The sequence below is a fragment of the Pseudophryne corroboree genome, chromosome 7, assembly GCF_028390025.1.
Source record: "Pseudophryne corroboree isolate aPseCor3 chromosome 7, aPseCor3.hap2, whole genome shotgun sequence".
NCBI lineage: Eukaryota > Metazoa > Chordata > Amphibia > Anura > Myobatrachidae > Pseudophryne > Pseudophryne corroboree.
The window spans coordinates 331081009-331100260 of NC_086450.1; the positions used below are offsets into that span (position 1 = coordinate 331081009).

The following is a 19252-nucleotide window of genomic DNA, read 5'->3' on the forward strand; positions in this document are numbered from 1 at the left end:
TCAACATATATATTTAAGCTGGGCACCAGACCTGACTGCTTACTAACTTCTTGCTATATACTGACAAGGACGGAATTACAGATGTGCGATATACACTCCTGGTACCAGTCCTGTTATAACCTTGATATATATGCGTTTCTATGCTACCATCAGAGAGGGACTACAAGCTCTGGATTTACATTTATGTGGGGCAGTATTGCACAGTAACACTTCTGAAATGCTCTCAAATACACAAATATATTGGAGCTCTGTAGCAACCTATAGATATAATTCCAAGTAACATACCTGGCAAAGGATTCTGTATGATATCCCAGTTGTCGGGATCCCAGTGGCAGGAGACCGACGCCGGAATCCCGACAGCCAGAAAACCGGTGGCGAGCACAGCATGTCCCCTTGCGTGTCGCTGTGCTCACCACACTGCAGGCCCGGTGGCAACCTTAGGTCGCCACACTAATTTACTCCCTCTCGGGCGGTGGCATGGACCACTACCCAATTGGGGAATCTGGTCAGTGGTCATGGTTCCGACCGCAGGTATTGTGCTGGGCATCAGGAATCTGGAATCGGTATCCTGACTGCAGGGATTCTGACAGTCACAAACTGATTCCCTCCCCTAGCAAATATCCACATCAGCCATCTCATCATAATATCAGTCTGCATATTTTATAAAGTTTATGACACTTTTATTGTATCTTACATCTTGTTATACATATTTTACGTCTGTGTGACATTATGTGTTCTTGAGGTTTATTAAATGTATTTTGCTTGTTGAAACCTGTTGTAGCAATACCATTTCCCCTATTGTAGTAACCACAGGGCATATTCACACCGCAGATCCCACCTTCTCCCTTGGTCTTGTCACTATAAATGGGGTGTTTTCATAAACACACCTGTTTGGGCACTGCAGCTCTAATATATAATACTATATAATGTAAATCTGTTATGAACTAAGGGATAAATCAGCTCAACCCTCGAGTGACCTGAATCAATGCCGGTAGGAAAGACAACAAGGACAAGACCAAGAATACCAAAAGACAAGAACAAGACAAGACAATAATGAATTAATAAGAAGGTATGGTAATAGGGTAAAAGTACTAATGAGACATCTGGGTATTGAGAGACACAGAAAGAGTGGTGCACCAATGGTAATAGCAACCAGGTGTAGCCCCACTTGGGGCCACAAGAATTGACATTGACACAGACTCCTCTTCTGAGGCTTTGAAATAAGATGTCCCTCAGGGACAACAGAGTCAGATGACCGTTCCAAGGCCACAGAAACAGTAGACTCTGCTGGGGCCAAGCCATCGACCACAACATCGGATCTCTCACTTAGAGTCAGAACATCGGTTACTTCTACTGAGGTTGACAAATCCAATTCCCCTCTAGGGAGTGCAGAGTTAGAGGATTTTTCAGGGATTGAAGAGTTGGAAGTCTTTCCTAGTGCTACAGGACCAGGGGTTACCCTGTGAATGAGGGATTCGCGTGCCCTCAGTTGGTTCCTAAATCTAAGCTGGGGAGTTTGGGTCAAAGGATCCCAGTTATAGACCTGACCCACCTTTTGGGACCCTGGACACCTTCCTTGGGATTCGTGGAGTCTGGAGCCGCCACTAGAGATGGCTTGGCAGCCAGTACCTTGCGATGTTGAGCATCACTTTTACCCGACTTGCGGAGAAAGCAGTCTTTAATAAAGTGACTTGGATTTCCACAATACATACAAAGCTGCTCATCCTTTTGTCACTGGCGATCAGCCCCAGAAAGTATGGAACGCCGGAAACTCCGGAATCTTCTTTCTGAAAACATAGGAGGGGTCACCCCGGACGTAGGGGAACCAGAGTTTACAGTCTTTTCTGCTCTGGCAGATTAAGAAGCGTTTCTTGTGGTATCCAAGGAATTCCTAAGCGCTTCAGAAATTAGACCATTGTTCCCTGAAAATGGCTTTAACAACTGTTCACATAGAGACAGCTGAATCCTCAGTTGACCTGGATCTGCTGTACTGGCAAACTGAGAAGGCAGCGAACAGCCATTTTGAGAGGTGTCATTTATTCTATGCCCACATGAATAGCACAGATTAGAATTTGTGTGCAGAAATCTGCTGCTGCAGAGCATCCACATGAATAGATAGCCCTAGAAAAGTTTGTGATGTTAGATTTTGCATGTCCTCACACCACTTCAGTCTGCTGGACAGGACAAGACCGAAGCTGGATCCTCATCTAGAATCTGGCTTGAGACGGAGGACTGGACTGGATTTTGCAAAGCAGGACCCATCTTGCAAAACTCCAGTATGTTTTGGCTGGTTATACTGTTATGAACTAAGGGATAAACCTGGGCTGAATGGTGCAGTGAACTGAATGAGTGATGGCGAAGTTGACACATAGTCAATCTTTTTGCAGTGATCCCTGTATACCCGGGGTTGAGACTCATAGAACGCACTCAGCAGGTCTTCTAGTTGCTTTTCCCATAAGGCTTTATGCACCTACCGGTACTGGGATGCCCACCAGGACTTATGCCACTGGTGGTAGTATGAGCTCAACCCTCGAGTGACCTGAATGAATGAATGAATGCCGATAGGAAAGACAACAAGGACAAGACCAAGAATACCAAAGGACAAGAACAAGACAGCAACGGGAAAGTAGTCTGGAAAGAAGGCAATAACAGACTAAAAGGCTGGGTAATCTAATTAAAGAGACAGGCAAGAAATATAAATCAACTGGTGCATAAATAGCAAGGAATGCTCTGAACCCACAGTAGTTGCTACTGGCAACAACAGAAGTGCATGACAATAGAATACAGAGAGGGAAAGCAGAACAGACATATAAAAAAACAGAGTGCTCCAGGCCAATGGATGTTAACCCTGGCAACTATAGTACCAACACAAAGGAGCAGTACTAGTGTAGGAGAAGATTGACAAGGACAGGCAGAGAAGACTAAGACCAGGAATTGGTCTGAGGACAGACTAAAGGGCCCTACTCACTGGCCGACCCGCCGCCGAGCTGCCCGACGGCGGATACGGCCGACGAGCGACCCGGCGGCGGGGGGGCAGTGACGGGGGGAGTGAAGTTTCTTCACTCCCCCCGTCACGCGGCTGCATTGAAGTGCAGGCAAATATGGACGAGATCGTCCATATTGGCCTGCATGCACAGCCGACGGGAGACCAGCGATGAACGAGCGCGGGGCCGCGCATCGTTCATCGCTGGAGTCTCCACACTGAAAGATATGAACGAGTTCTCGTTCATTTATGAACGAGATCGTTCATATCTTTCAAAAATTCGGCCAGTGTGTAGGGCCCTTAAAAGGGCTGTGACTATGTACATGGTAAGAGAGGCCTGAGACAGAGACTGTAGTGGAATGAAACTGGCAGTCTCTCACAAGAAGCAGGAATTACACAATGAACTCACACACACAACACATAAAACATGTACATAAATGATGGCTAGATTGCAGGGACAAACAAGGATTCTACAGAACTATAATTAAGAAAGAATGGAAGCAGTGTTCCAAAAGGACTGGGACTTGGCACAGAGGGACAAAGGCTCCGCAGCAACCCAATTCAATGACCAGCAAGTACTGAGGGACAGACAACACATATATAGGATACAAGAACCAATGAGTCACAGCACAGTAGAGCTGCAATTAAACAGACGGAACAGAGCTGCAGACAGCATATGTAACAAAAACACTCTTCACACTAAATAAATAAGTGCCTGAAATGTTTTTTTCTGCATATTACTTTATTTAATTAAACTGATCCAGTAATGACCTAGTATCGCAAACATGGGAAATAGCAACTATAGCTCCAATGAAGTTAGAGTAAATCCTCAGGTCAGCAGGATAGACAAAAGGCATGGACATGGATCGCAAAAGCAAAATCTTTCTCTAATGGGCAAAACCATGGGCCTAATTCAGACCTGATCGTAGCAGCAACTTTGTTAGCAGTTGGGCAAAACCATGTGCAATGCAGGGAGGACAGATATAACATGTGCAGAGAGAGTTAGATTTGGGTGGGGTGTGTTCAAACTAAAATCTAAATTGCAGTGTAACCCACAACATATAACCCTCCGAAATCTAACTCTCACTGCACATGTTATATCTGCCCCCCTGCAGTGCACATCGGCCCTCATTCCGAGTTGATCGCTCAGTTTTTCGTTCGCACAACATATTTGCAAAGTTGCGTTAGTGTAGTAAATTTGCGAACATCCGCCCCCAACGTATTTTTGCTCTTTCGTACGCAGTATTACACAAAGTGGGCGTACGCCAAATGACATCGCAGCAATGCGAAAACATCGCAGCAATGCGAAACCATCGCATTAACACATACTTCATCGTAAAAATACTAAGTTGTAGTATATTTACACATTTATCATTAAAAGTGCTCACTTTTGCGGGCAAACGCACCACAATGGTTTTTTTTTACTATTAAGTGGAATAACACCTTCCAATTAAAAGTCCACAAGCCCTCCTCAATTACAAATCCAATTAGTGAAATGAATTGTAATGTTCATGATCAATTAAGTCTTTTTAAAATACCTGAAGAACACTTTGTAGCCATAATTGTACCTAAATTTTTTTTGAATTTTAATATAAATATAGATGTTTGCAATGTGCTTGGTCTAATGTTTTTATTTTTATTTTTTAAGTAGAGTTTTAGTATGTGAATGAAGGTGTTTGCATGTTTATTTAGACAATAACAACATATGTCTTTTTTACATTTTAAACAAACTTACGTTTGATGTATGAAATGTTTAAGGTAATAAATGTCTGTTCGTCATTCTGCAGTTCCTTCATTGCATTAATAAATAATAAACACCCGCTTAACTTGAAAACAAATTTTATTTTTTGTTGTTTTTTTTTGGTTTTTTTATAATATAAACATATTTTATTTATTTTTTTAAACAAAAATTAAAACAACGTTTGCATTTGGTCAACAAGACCCAGCAAGGCCTGGAGATGTATCCTCATGTTGCCAATAATGGCCGCAAAAGATGTGGGATCTCCAACGGCAACATCTGAAATTAAGAGATAACATAAACATTAATAACTTACTCACATTACTTATTATACAAGCAAGGCACAAAGCACACTTCAATGCAGGCATGTCCAAACTGCATCCCTCAAGCTGGTGTGAAACTACATATACCAGCATGCCTTGACTCAGTTTTGGGGCAAGGGAAAGCCAAAGCTGTGTCAGGGCATGCTGGGATGTGTAGTTTCTCAACAGTTGGAGGTCCGCAGTTTGGACAGGCCTGCTTAATGGCAAAGTTACTACATCATGGCTGTTTTATGGTACAATCATTAGCAGAAAAACACACAAGCCTGCTCTGGGTTTTTTTATTAAATTTTTACCGTTTACGAGACCATGGGGTACATTTACTACTATGTGAGTTATATTTAAGATGGAGCGTTGCCCATAGCAAACAAGGAAAAATAAGAATATTATCTTGTAGAAGTGGTTCCCCAATTGTAAAGTATAATCTTATTGGTTGCTATGGGCGACATCCCATGTTAAAGATAACTACCATCTTCGTCAATGTTACACCATGTTGGCATTCATTTACATCTGGAGTGTATTTATGTTTTTTTTTATGGGTTTGGTCCTGCATCATCACACTGCATATCAACATCTTCAGAAGGACAACAGATCCTAGCATGCCCACACTCCCTGAAAGCTGACCTTACTAAATAAGGTCAAACAGGTTTGACTTTAGCCAATAATCATTTTGTGAGTGTAACTTTCACACCACAAATCAGTGTGTCATTAGGCTGCATAACAAAGTGAAGCATGTGATTTGTAAGTGCAAATATTAAGACTACACAGGCACAAGTGTAAAAGACCAACAACATACTAAACTCCACTCAGGTCTGTTTCCCTGAAAACCTAACACATATAAACCCTGTTGTCCTGGCAACCCTGTCGACCTAATGAGTGTCGACCTAGAGTGGACACACAAAACATTGCACACATAAACACTGTACATATAATGACACTCACAAAAATGTAAATACAACATGTAGACCATGAAGAATAACACAAATATTTGTCCTTGGTACAAGAATTCCAACAGTACAACACTGCATGTTTTGGCATTGTAAGTGTAAGTAGGTAATCATTTTTGGAGAACATGTTAAAACACTTACTTTCCTCTGCAACATGATGGTTGACAGTTAATTCAGCAGGGGCTTCTTCTGCCCACTCACTGGGTGGGGAATGCGGCTGGATGGGGGAAGGCGGCTGGATGGGGGAAGGAGGAGGGATTGGGGAAGGAGGAGGGATGGGGGAAGGAGGCTGGATGGGGGAAGGAGGCTGGATTGGGGATGTAATTTCAGAGGGTGGGTCTGATTGAGAGGGCGAGGGGGGCGGAGAGAAAGTTAAGCCAATAGAGGGTGAGGGGGGCTGAGAAGGTGAGTTTGAAGTTGAAGGAGAAGGGGTATGGGAAGGAGGAGAAGGGGTCACAGAAAGAGATAGAGAGGTGGTGTGAGAAGGGGAGTGGAAAGTGGAGTGGGCCTGGGAAGCTGAGGGGGACTGGGAAGCTGAGGGGGACTGGGAAGCTGAGGGGGACTGGGTAGCTGAGGGGGACTGGGAAGCTGAGGAGGACTGCGAAGGGGAGGGGGAGTGAGAAGGGGAGGGGGAGTGAGAAGGGGAGGGGGAGTGAGAAGGGGAGGGGGACTGGGAAGGGGAAGGGGGCTGAGAGGTCTGCCGTTGTTCTCGTCCTATAATGATGTTTTTGAAAAAATTTATATTGCATGTTAAATTACATACTAAACAATTTGAAAAATCACTGTTCTGTTCCATGTAAAAGACTGTGGTTTGTTTTTCTTAAAAATACACGTTTTAAAAACATCATCATGTTGCCCACAGCAAACAAAATGAGTCAAAACTTTTACTTTGAAGCTCATTCCTTAATCTATTCCATTGAGTCATATTGATTGGTCTAGGCAACATCACCAGATAACTATTCAAGGCACCTTATTATATAGACAGCACTGATCAAGTATTTGGGTACAGTTTCCTGCCTGGTTATTAATTCTGGAAAACATGCACTTGTTTGGTGACACTTTGCTACAGTCAGTACTGTTTGCCCTAACCACACACACTGTCCTATGTTATAAAAATGGACAATCAGCATTGCAATTAGCCTACCACTTAGTGTAAATTTCTTAAATTTTTGCTAAGAATCTTATGTAATGTAACTTACTGCGTGCATGCATAGCCCGTATTTGCTGGCGGATCTCCGCCAACAGCTCTGGCGTCCTCCTGCGGAGATCACTCCATCTCCGCGCTAGTTGGATGATTGTCCGCCTGCTGCGGACGCGAGTCCGCAGCAGGCGGAGGACCTCCGCGTAGGCCTCGCGCTTAACCCGATTTGGGATGAAGCGCCCAACGCGGCCTACGCGGCGGTCCATCACCGCAACCAGGACGCGGAGCTCCCGCCTGGTGAAAGGTGCAGCACGCATCATGGCAATGGCGTTTTCCTTATTTGGGCATATATTTATAGTGTCTGTTAGCATGTGATTGGTCAAAAATCTATGTTGTCATTTCTAATAACTTTATTGATCTTTGCAATGCTGTGAAGAGCAGAGTGTTATTTCGCACGAGCGGAAATACGCATTCGCATTAGTAAAATTTTTAGCAAAAAAAAAAAAACTCAAACACAGACACAGAGACACACAGTTTAGAAAAAAATCCTACAAATATCTGTGTACTCACCACAGTTTGTGTGATCATTCAGCTGGACAGTCACAAAGTGGGCAACATTCAATTTCATTTGTTTGTGTGTTTGTTGAAATAATCAGGATTTTAGGATATAAAACAAATAAGGACACTATTTAGCATCATCACATTTTTTAAATTTCAAATCTAAAATTGAAAGCTTAACGTGTTAACGGATTTTTAGTATCTAAAAAATTACACATTCCAACACACCAAAAGCATTACACAATGACCTTACAATATCAAACAAAATGTCAACATTACAAATAATACATAAGCATACTGTGATTTTAATTTGGATAAAAAAGATAATATAAAAACACTATACCTGAAATATTCAGCAACAATGCTTGCCCTGACTTGGCTCCCCCTCCGTGTAACACTCCCCCCACCGAAGTGTCGAACAACCCCTGGCTCCTCATCAGGCAATTCCTCTGTCTGAGGAAGCTCTACGCTACTCCTTACCGCGATATTGTGTAGTATTGCGCACAGAACCACTAGTTTACTTGCCATCTCCGGCGAATACATGATGTCGCCACCAGTGCGGTGGAGCACACGAAACCGCCCTTTAAGGACCCCAATTGTGCGCTCCACCAGCTGCCTAGTGGCAGTAAGCGCGGAGTTAAATGCCGTCTGTGGTCCTGGCCTGGGATTACGGTAAGGAGTCATGAGCCAGGGGGTGCAAGGATATCCACGGTCTCCTGTTTGAGGAAAAACCAAAATTAGAAATAGGAAATTTTGAAAAAAAAAAATTTTTTTGAAAGAAATATGTGCAACAACTCACCCAATAACCACATGTCTGCTCGTTGACTTGATCTTAATCTGTGCCATATCCCTGATTGTCTAATGACATACGCATCATGGGAACTTCCAGTAAACTTTGCGTTCAGGGTAAGGATCTGGAGGGATGGCCCACAAACAACCATTACATTCAGAGAATGAAACAGTTTCCTGTTTCTATAAATTTCTTCATTATGTTTTGGTGGCTGAATAGCTACATGTGTGCCATCCACAACCCCAATAACATGTGGGAAGCGACTACCACCTTCCGCAAATTGCCGCTTCACCACATCTAGGGCACCAACATCCAAAGGCATAGCAATAAATTGCTTCACACGCTTGAGGAAAGCCTGGCAGACACGCCGCAGGACCTTACTGAACTGGCCCTGCGACATGCCAACCAGGTCTCCAACCACATGCTGGTAAGACCCTGTTGCCAAAAAATGTAACACAGCAAGGAATTGTGTCAATGGTGGTATTGCTGTAGGATACCGAATTTCAGACTCCAGATCACTCTCTATTATGGAGAGAGTGTCTAGGATTAGATGTGGTGGCAGCCTGTATCTACGTACAACCACATCATCTGGCATCCCAAAAAGTAGGACACGGGGTCGGAAAATTGGTAGCCTAGCACGCCTCCGTTGCCTTGGTTGATGAGGAGCCGGTTGTGGTTGTGGGGCTGGCGGTTGGGGTGGGAGTGCTGGCGTGGGTTGGGGAGGTAGGGCTTCTGCTGCGATAAATATAGACATCACACACTTTTATTAAAAAAAAAAAATGTTGAATAAGACAAAAACAAAGTCCAAAAAATATGCAAACAAAAATTTTTTAAAAAAAGGGGGTGTCAACTTACTGCAGGAGCGTAAGACATTTTTTCTGGGTTCAATTCAGGACCAAAAAGAATATTATCACAAAAAAGAAAAACAACATTATTTTTATAATGAAAGCTACATATGTTAAATTGTAATTGTTAAAAATACTATTATTTAAAAAAACAGAACATCAAACACATCACAAACACCTACTACAAAATTATGAATAATTGGTTAAAAACATTTAAATAAAACAAACAAAAAGTTAGCCCTTTAGTAGCTAGTCCAGCCAAGAACAACACTACTTTGCTGATCAATCCCGGTAAAAAACATAACATTTATTATCAAGATGGAAAACAAACATAATCAAAACACTTTGAACAAACACAAACAGGCACCAACACAGGCCCAGGGAACTTACCTGATCCAAAATAAAGAAAGGAACTATTTGTGTTATATAGCACACAAAATAAACAAAATAGACTAGGGTTACGTCACCCAAAACAATTCTCCTACAAGAGAGCAAATATGACAGTCAAAAACAACATACAGACCAATAAACCAAACAGGCACCAACACAGGCCCAGGGAACTTACCTGATCCAAAATAAAGAAAGGAACTATTTGTGTTATATAGCACACAAAATAAACAAAATAGACTAGGGTTACGTCACCCAAAACAATTCTCCTACAAGAGAACAAAAATGTCAGTAAAAGCAATGAAGCACAGGTTTATTTGCAAAAATAGACTAGCAAAATATATATGTGTAAAAAAGAATAACAAACAATCAACATAAAATAAACACTTTTAAATCAAAAAATGAACAACAAGACGAATTCCAGAATACTCACAAACGAAAATTCGCAGACAAAATGCTACACTGACTATATTCTAAACGCAAACGAAAGGACAAATGTATGCTTGACAATTACTCACTCTGAAAATTCCTATAGCACCTTCACGCACAAGCCAACAAACTCAAGTGAAAGAAACTCCAAACTACCTACACTCACAGCGTGCAAAGTAGGCCCTTAAATAAGCAGTGCAATCATTAACCAGATTAACAGTGTACACCTGTGTGAATTAACGCTACGCACGTAGGTATATAAGCACACACCTCGGCGTACACACGTCATCACAAACATGGCTTCTCGTGAGCAAATCGCAGCAGAGATGGACCGCATTGCAGAGCAGGAGATGGCATTGCGGAAAAGACGCCTAGATTGCCAAAGGCGCATGTTGGAATACGCCTCTGCGGATGTTGAAGAGGCAGGACCTAGTACTCTGCAAATGTCTGCTTCTGAACCACAACAATTGACTGGGGATACCCTGCCACACACACATAGTGACCAAACTGAGGGAGAATTGGCTTTAGCCACACAAACACAACAGACAGAAGCTGCTAGTGAGGAGGAAGATGGTGATGACCAACAAGAAGAAACCTCACAGGCTACCTCCAGACGGAAGAAAAGACAGCCTGCATTCACTAAGAGGGAGTTGCGTGTCTTGGTCACGCAGGCCATGTCCAAAATCCATAGAGGGCCAAAAAACATGGGGGCTGCTTCAAAAGATCGCATCTGGAGAGACATCACAAAATCTGTGAATGAAGTTGGCTCTGTCGTCAGAACATCACAGGAAGTGAGACGACGGTAAGTGCATATTGACAGTCATTTTTCAGTGATAAGTTGACTAAAAAATGTAGTTACATGTGATGTTATGTCTAGCAAACACAAGCAGAACACGTGTCCTATATATTAGCTTAGACAAATAATAAGACTCTACTTTGTCCCTCTTTCACAATACATATGTAGGTGGGCCGACTTCAAATCCCGCCTGAAGGCAAAGAGGGCTGCGGAGTGGAATGCCTCAAGGGCTACAGGTGGAGGAGCACCTGTCGCTGTGGAGTATACTGACTTGGAGGAGATGGCGATGCCCTGTGTCAGTTATGAGTAGGGCCAAGGGGTGTCTCATATGGACACGGACCTGCCTGAGATCCTGACGGGACATGACTTGGAAGGTAAGTTTACACATTTAGTTGTCTGTAATTTTGACAGTATTTATAATAATAAACTAATTTTGTATCCAACTTTTTTCCCACACATTCTTCTATTTGCTTGCCACAAAACACAGCACAGGGGGGTGATCCGTTTGAGTCACAGGACGGTTATGTGGTTGAGGCTGAGGTGGAGGGACCTAGTGAGTCTGGCAGTGTGGGCCAACAAATCCCACCTCTGCAGGTTCCTACTGGCCCCCCCACCCAACCCTCTGCTATCCCGGAGATCCTGCTTGAAATCGCTAGGTATGGTGAGAGCCTAAATCGGTTTCAAGACGGGGTCATCCGGGAGGTAAGCCAGATAGCTGTCCGGCTCACTGAGCACCGAACCTGTGTTGAGCAAGGTGTTGCTCAACTCTGCCATGGTCTGGCAGAGATCAGGCAGGGCCAAGAACAACTTGCCTCCTCATTCCAAAGCCTTGCAAATAACATCTTGCAAGGGCTCCAGGCCATCGCTGTCTCCCTTGCCCACAGTGGCAGAGAGCCACCCACATCGGCTCCCTCCCCTGCCCCTGCCCAGGAAGAACAGCCCACTGGGCAGGCCCAACGAAGGTCGCTCCGCAGACCTTCCAAAGAAGAACAGCCTCAGGCGGGGAGAAAAAGAAGAAAATGATGTCTCTCCAGATGGGCAGCACCCATGTTTTTGATGTTGCCTCTATGTATTTTTGGAGTTGGCTTGTGTGGCCAGAATGGATAACTCCCTCTTAGTGAAATGTATTCTTTCTGTTTGGATGTATTGTAGCCTGTGAGTTTATGTGTATAAACACCAGAGCCATCTTCCTCTTACTAGTGTGCTATGTATTGTTGTGTTTGTGTGGTGGATCCTAATTCTTTCTCATTTGGTTTAAAATTTGTGTGTGGCAGGGTGTGTCATGTATTATTTATGCTTAAAAAATATACTTTTGTCAGAAGCAGAATTTTGCAGAGTACTGAGTTCTGCTATCTAATGATTGTCAGTGCCATCTGCTTGCTGCTTGGTCCATCTCTGCCTGTGCGACTCACGTGGAGCCATGTTGTTTAAATGTTGTGAAATATTATTATAGTAATAAAAAAGATATTTAAAAAATTTGAGCAGTTTCTTCAAGGTAATGCAGTTCCAGAAAGATTAGGTCAGCATATAGACACTTGTAGACCAATCTGCAAATTCTCCTTAAAAATTGGTAAAAACACCAAAAAAAGGTATGCTTTGCACCACACTTTAATGTCCATATTAAGTAAACAGACACGACGCTTTTTATAAATATCTATGGTCAACAGGACATCATTTCAAACATTGTCAGATATTATAATCAAATATTATTGTGACTTTTAAGACTAAATTAAAGTGTATGCTGCATTATGTGGGTGTTGGTTTATTTGTCAAAAAAGTTGCAGATTTCAAACACTTTCACAAATATTTTCACTTGTTTGTATTTGGGAGTCTTACACACATTAAAACAAGTTTAAAAAATGCTTACACAACAACTTCAACAAAAATCACACCCTTATTTGGCAGTGTGTGAGATTTATATGTGAGTAGAATAAACATGTAATGTGTGTTCAGACAATTGCTGGTTGGTAACTTTCATCTGCTCATTAATTAACAAGTAATTGGACATCAGATGAATGTGCTATCCAATTAACTGCTAATTACTGCATACACACTTGTACCAGTACTTCGCAAATGTAGAGTAACTGCAGACCTACTCGGCTGTTGCGTGAATGTTGCTACGGTTTCCTATGTTAGTTTTAACAGCGACAATGTTTATTTGCGAAAAACACGCCCATTGCGAGTTGCATACTCCCACACTGTACGCCCACTTTCACGCCCATGTCGGAGCATTGCGAAGTCTCGCCTCCGCCACGCCCACGCCACTCCTCGTTTTCGTTTGCCAGTTACGGCTTTTTTTTTTCTGAGTAATTTTGCACAGTTGTCGTACGTATGTACTCGCGCATGCGTAATCACGCATTTGCGCATGCGCAGATACTTACATTTCGTACATTTGCGTTGCGAAGACTCTTAGCGACCAACTCGGAATGAGGGCCCTGGTTTTGCCCATCTGCTAACAAAAGGGGTAATTCAGACCTGGTCACACGCAGGCTGTTTTTTGCACTGCTGTGACCAGGTAATCGCCGCCTACAGGGGAGGGGGTAATAGCTGTGCAGGGGCGTGAACGGCTATGGAGAGCTGCACAAACAACAGTTTGTGCAGTTTCCGCACAGCCCAGAACTTACTCAGTCACTGCGGCGATCTGGGCTCTTGCTGACATCAGAAATCCGCATCCCGAACGGCTGGACACGCCTGCGTTTTCCCGGACACTCCCTGGAAACGGTGAGTTGCCACCCATGAACGCCTTCTTCCTGTCAATCTTCTTGCGATCGCCCCTGAAATCGATTTCTTTGTAGAATCCGTCGCTGTCAGGCGACCCCCGTCGCCGGACAGCCATGCGCCTGCACATTGTGGACCGCACACATGCGCTGTTCAGACCCGATCGCAAAAAAAGACAGCTTGTGATCGGGTCTGAATGACCCCCAAAGTTGCTGCTATGATCAAGTCTGAATTAGGCCCCATGTGCAGTGCAGATGAGGCAGATATAACATGTATAGAGAGAGTTAGATTTGGGTGGGATGTGTTCAAACTGAAATCTAAATTGCAATGTAAAAATAAAGAAGCCAGTATTTACCCTGCACAGAAACAAAATAACCCACCCAAATCTAATTCTCCCTGCACATGTTACATCTGCCCCACCTGCAGTGCACATGGTTTTGCCCATTAGAGAAAGATTTTGCTTTTGCGATTATGCTGAATCAGGCACAAACACTTTAAGCAGTCCATTACTCTCCAACATGAATATTCATTGCCAACTTACATACCAGCAGCTAAATTATACATCAAGAAGCTTTCACTAACTGTGAAGAAACAGTGACACAGACAAGGAGTATGGAGATGAGTACTGTAAACTATATAAATAGTAGAAGTCACCAGGAAGTTCTGTGACCAAGACTGGTAACAGGTTACAGTATGGGGTAATAGCTTACAAATTGGTAGCAGGTTACGGTATGGGATTATCGGCTATACTATTGGAAACAGTTTAAAGTATAGGGTAACAGGTTATAATATATGAGTAATACGCTACCATATTGGGAACAGGATAAAGTATGGGGTAATGTAATCTCCGATATGTTATTCCTTAATAGATGGGGTTGGTAGTCGTACCTTTTTTTATTTACAGTTGTCCGCTTCTTCAATGGTGGGTAAGTATTCTTAAAGTACTCCAGACAAGATTAAGTTTCCTTTTATTTCCAATAAATAATTCACTTTATTCACAATCTTCACTGGGTTTCTAAGAAACCCTTAGGGATTTTAACCCTTTCTCCAGTTATGTAACTCTAAATGGTAACAATATATTTCTACAAGTAGCTATATAAACATTCTATGCATTTTATTTTATCCACAACTGAGAATCCCCGTAGTTCGTTCTTTGACCTGCAGGATTCAAATGTTTTCTTAAACGATATGCAACACTTTCACTATATTCAACATACTCAATTGAATATAATTACAGGTAAATACTGAAAACAAAAAGTATTCGCTAATAATACAGACCCCGGGAAGAAATACTCTTATTTCCTTTTAGTCCCTACCTCGAATGTGGTTACCTTGTTTCCAAATGTCTACGCTGCGCAATGTCTAATGGCCATGTCGTTGGTGCACATGAAGTTTCTGTTATGTAATAACCTCAAAATTTTCTGGTATTGAGTAAGATGAATCCTAAACAGGTGTTTGGTACAATTCCGGTGTTAACAAAGCCTTATCATCTAGTTCGATAACCCCTTTCACGATGCAAGTCGAAAGCTTTCAAAAATGGGGTAATATCTAGAAGTTGAAGTATATTTTGTCTCAATGCAGGGGTATCTAACTTTTGTATCCCCCTATATTAATGCTGGGCTATACTGTACTCAATCTTCTTTATCAGGGTGGCAGAGAGTTGATGCTAACAATTTCTATCTGTTTGACTTTCTTACAGCTATAGAGGAGGCTGGTAAGCTTGCACACAAGAGAACAAACTGGTACCCTATCTGCGCCCGTTATATCGAGTTTATGCCAGAGGTGAGTCTATCTCTTTCTGCAATCGAGAAGCCCTCTTTCTTTGACTAAATCCACTTTATTTCAAATATATCAAAGACGACACTGTCTCTTTATATCCTGTCTGCTGCTTTTATCCAGTAAATATCTGACTTGCGGCTGGAGGACAGGTTATGTGTAGGCTGGAGATGCTGTGTTATATCCCCTGCATTAGAGGATACTTTCTATCCAAACTATGCTGGCCCACCTCCTTCCTTATATGGAGTGACTGAATCCGCCCCTCTGCTGTGCCCTGAATGTTCCTGCCTCCCTCTTACTGTGATCGGGTTGGCAGACTGATGGATGCGGCCGCCCAGAAGGCGTATCTGCGGCGAAGTCTTTTACTAACTAGCCTCTCCCGGCCCTCCTTCTTTAGCAGGTCACAGTGGAAGTTGTAACAGAAAGGTTCCTGCTGTCGGAGGTACTCACTGCGGGTGTCCTCCGGCTATCTGTGCCTCCAGCGCCTCCTTCCAAACGCGGGACGGGTTTCAAGTCACTGCGTCACACCCGTCGGGCCGCCTCTCTCTAGAGTTGAGGGAGAGACGGATATCTCAACCCCGCCTGCCGCAGTCACTCACGGATCACCTCCTGAACAGAGCCCCGTTCAGACACCGGACCCCGGAGTCATCAGCAGACCGTTAGGTAGGGCTGTACGTGGGTAATTAATGTCCGTTCACAGGGTACACGGGTGCAGCGTACCTCCCGCTCTCCTCCTTCTCCAACGACGACCAACTGAACACCTCCTCAGCCTCTTATTTATCCTTTTTTTCTTGGGTGCCCGGATTAGCCTCACCAACTGTCTCCTGCACGAGTCAGACTCTCTCCTGACCAACTCCCATATGAATCCTCCTTCTTGAGTATATGGGTTCATCCCTCCTGCCTGTTTTACCTACAGTCCCATTTGTTTGGGGTATTCCCACTCTCCTATATGAGGGGAAGACACATATACTGACACCTTCTCTCTATGAGAGCATCCCCATCTACAATAAGTTTTCCCTCTGTGAGGGTTCACAAATCATATACATGTTATACAATGTACCAATGAACTTAATACCTTAGGGTACTACAGTAACACATTACAGTATAGGGGTAATAGCAGGCATGGATTTCCCACATGGCAACCTAGGCAGCTTCCTAGGGCTCAAGGCTCCCAGAGGGCCCGTGGCCAGACCCCACTAAATAACTCATACATGATCCATCACAAAGGCTGGCTTCTACTTAAATGTTTTATTGGGGTTCAAGTAATTGCGTTCAGACCAGTATTAATATCACTAATACAGGCACTGAGCTCTGTTACTGTCCTCTGCAAAACGTTCCCAGAGGAGCACTGTGCGACTACGTGTGACGCGAAAACACAGTGAGATAACACAGCTGGATATTATCAGGTAAAGTCTCCTCACAAATGATATTTGGAGAGAGTTTCCAGAATGGCTGTACCTTATATACAGTCATCCAACCTCTTGTCCGCTTTGCCTGCAATCTCAGTCTCTGGCTGCCCCCAGACTGAGCATGAGGAGCTTTTACAAACTCCGCCTTGTGTCTGCTTTCCCACATTACCCCCAGAAGCTTTTAAAATTAATTAGTTTTATTGTGATCTCTACCAATGTGCTGTAATGTGTTGGTTATTTCTGTTGGTATAATTAAAGGTTCTCAAACTCGGTCTTCAGGACCACACACGGTTCATGTTTTGCAGGTCATCTGTAGATTTTAAAAATGTGACAGTTGGTGATACACAGTGCACCTGATGGGTGACATGGAAAACGTGAACCTTGTGGGGTCCTGAGGACCGAGTTTGAGAACCACCGGTGTAAAATATTGGGCATCTTTGCATCCAAGTGACACCACTACTGGTTTAATGTGAAGGGATACACAGCAAATATAATATGATGTGCTCCCCAGTGTAATGCGGTGGGCACCTTTACTGGTATTATATGTAGGTCACCACGGCAACTGGTATTGTATACAGTGTGTGTGTGTGGGGGGGGGGGTTTCCTCCGTCAGGGGCCAATGTAGTGTTTTTTTCATGTTGGGGGCAAATGTGTTTTATTTATTCCTGTGGGGGCAAATGTGTGACTTGGGCCAAAGTGTTTTTTTTCCTCTCCAGGGACATTGTGTTTTAGTTTATTCCTATTGAGGCCAATGTTTTTTATTGTGTTCTGTAATATAAGACAGTCCTGTCCACTCCTAACCTATTACAAAAAAATAAATCCTATAATGCATTTAAAAAAAGAAGTAAAAAAGGAGTAAATACCCGCGCTGGCTAAGCAAATTAATAGTAATAATAATAGGGATGGTTTGCTCTATGTATAAAATAACAATTTATTGACAAATCGCATATAAACAAATTTAAAATAAAAAGGAATTCCTATTATCACAAGGTGGCAATAAAACTTGATAATGTCTTATCTGGATAAGATTTAATGGATTTCACATTCTCCTGTATTCAAAATTTCCATTCCTGAAGGCTAGGGCAACCTCCCCTTGTGCATTCACTGTGTTTAAGTAGATAATTACCAGATCCCCACGTTGTAAGACATCAGCATAGGAATGAGTCCATTTGTAGCTGTAGGGGTGGATCAGACCAGTTTGTTGAATAGGTCCAGTGATGGGAGAGAAGTCCAAAGTATGCCGAAGAATGAAAAGGCTTTGCGGGCCAGTTAGGAGAGTGAAGTCCAAAAGTATGGAGTAAGCTCAACGCGTTTCACTGGTATAATCCAGCTTCCTCCTGAGGAAGCTGGATTATACCAGTGAAACGCGTTGAGCTTACTCCATACTTTTGGACTTCACTCTCCTAACTGGCCCGCAAAGCCTTTTCATTCTTCGGCATACTTTGGACTTCTCTCCCATCACTGGACCTATTCAACAAACTGGTCTGATCCACCCCTACAGCTACAAATGGACTTATTCCTATGCTGATGTCTTACAACGTGGGGATCTGGTAATTATCTACTTAAACACAGTGAATGCACAAGGGGAGGTTGCCCTAGCCTTCAGGAATGGAAATTTTGAATACAGGAGAATGTGAAATCCATTAAATCTTATCCAGATAAGACATTATCAAGTTTTATTGCCACCTTGTGATAATAGGAATTCCTTTTTATTTTAAATTTGTTTATATGCGATTTGTCAATAAATTGTTATTTTATACATAGAGCAAACCATCCCTATTATTATTACTATTAATTTGCTTAGCCAGCGCGGGTATTTACTCCTTTTTTACTACTTGGTCTCTGAGGAATTGACCTTCCTCCTACCTGCTGCTGTTGGTTGCGCACCTGCCTATTTATTTATTGTAATTTAAAAAAAGAAGGATGGGGGGAGGCAGGAATACCAAACTGGTATCTTGCCTAGGGCACCATGAAGTCTAAATCCAGCTCTGGGTAATAGGAAACAATATTGGTAACAGGTTACAGTATAGGGGTAATAGGCTACAATATTGGTAACAGATTACAATATGGGGTGCACTACTGCTAACACACTGGTTACCTAGAACACTATAGCAAATCCACTGATTATAAGCAATTACGTCAGCTTTCACCATTTATGCAGATTTTACTTAAAGGCATTAACAACTTGTACAAGAGTAACATCACTTGTGTATTATAAAACAAATAATTACCTCCAATAGTTTATGCTCCATGTAAAATGACACATTTTATAACAGAAAAAGAGAATATTATATTTCATAGAATTAGACTTCATGGCTGCTGTTTTATGTTGTAGATAAAATAAAATAGAGTATATTTATGGCATGAGATAAAACTCAAAAATGTCTGACATCTGTATCTCCCAGTGGTGAATTT

General features: G+C 42.7%; 2 long non-coding RNA genes across 2 annotated transcripts in view; one reads left to right on the plus strand and one right to left on the minus strand.

Annotated features, from left to right (window-relative positions):
• LOC134945206 (uncharacterized) overlaps nucleotides 1-19252 on the plus strand; it is a 136811-nt gene that overhangs the window by 1586 nt on the left and 115973 nt on the right. Inside the window, exon 2 of the long non-coding RNA XR_010182073.1 lies at nucleotides 15352-15434. This is a non-coding gene — a long non-coding RNA (uncharacterized LOC134945206). The remainder of the gene's footprint in view (nucleotides 1-15351; nucleotides 15435-19252) is intronic.
• Nucleotides 6198-8573, minus strand: LOC134943647 (uncharacterized). The gene is made up of 4 exons (XR_010181660.1): nucleotides 8487-8573; nucleotides 8031-8403; nucleotides 7700-7721; nucleotides 6198-6702 (listed from the first exon to the last, which is right to left on the minus strand). It is a non-coding gene; the product is annotated as an uncharacterized LOC134943647 (long non-coding RNA).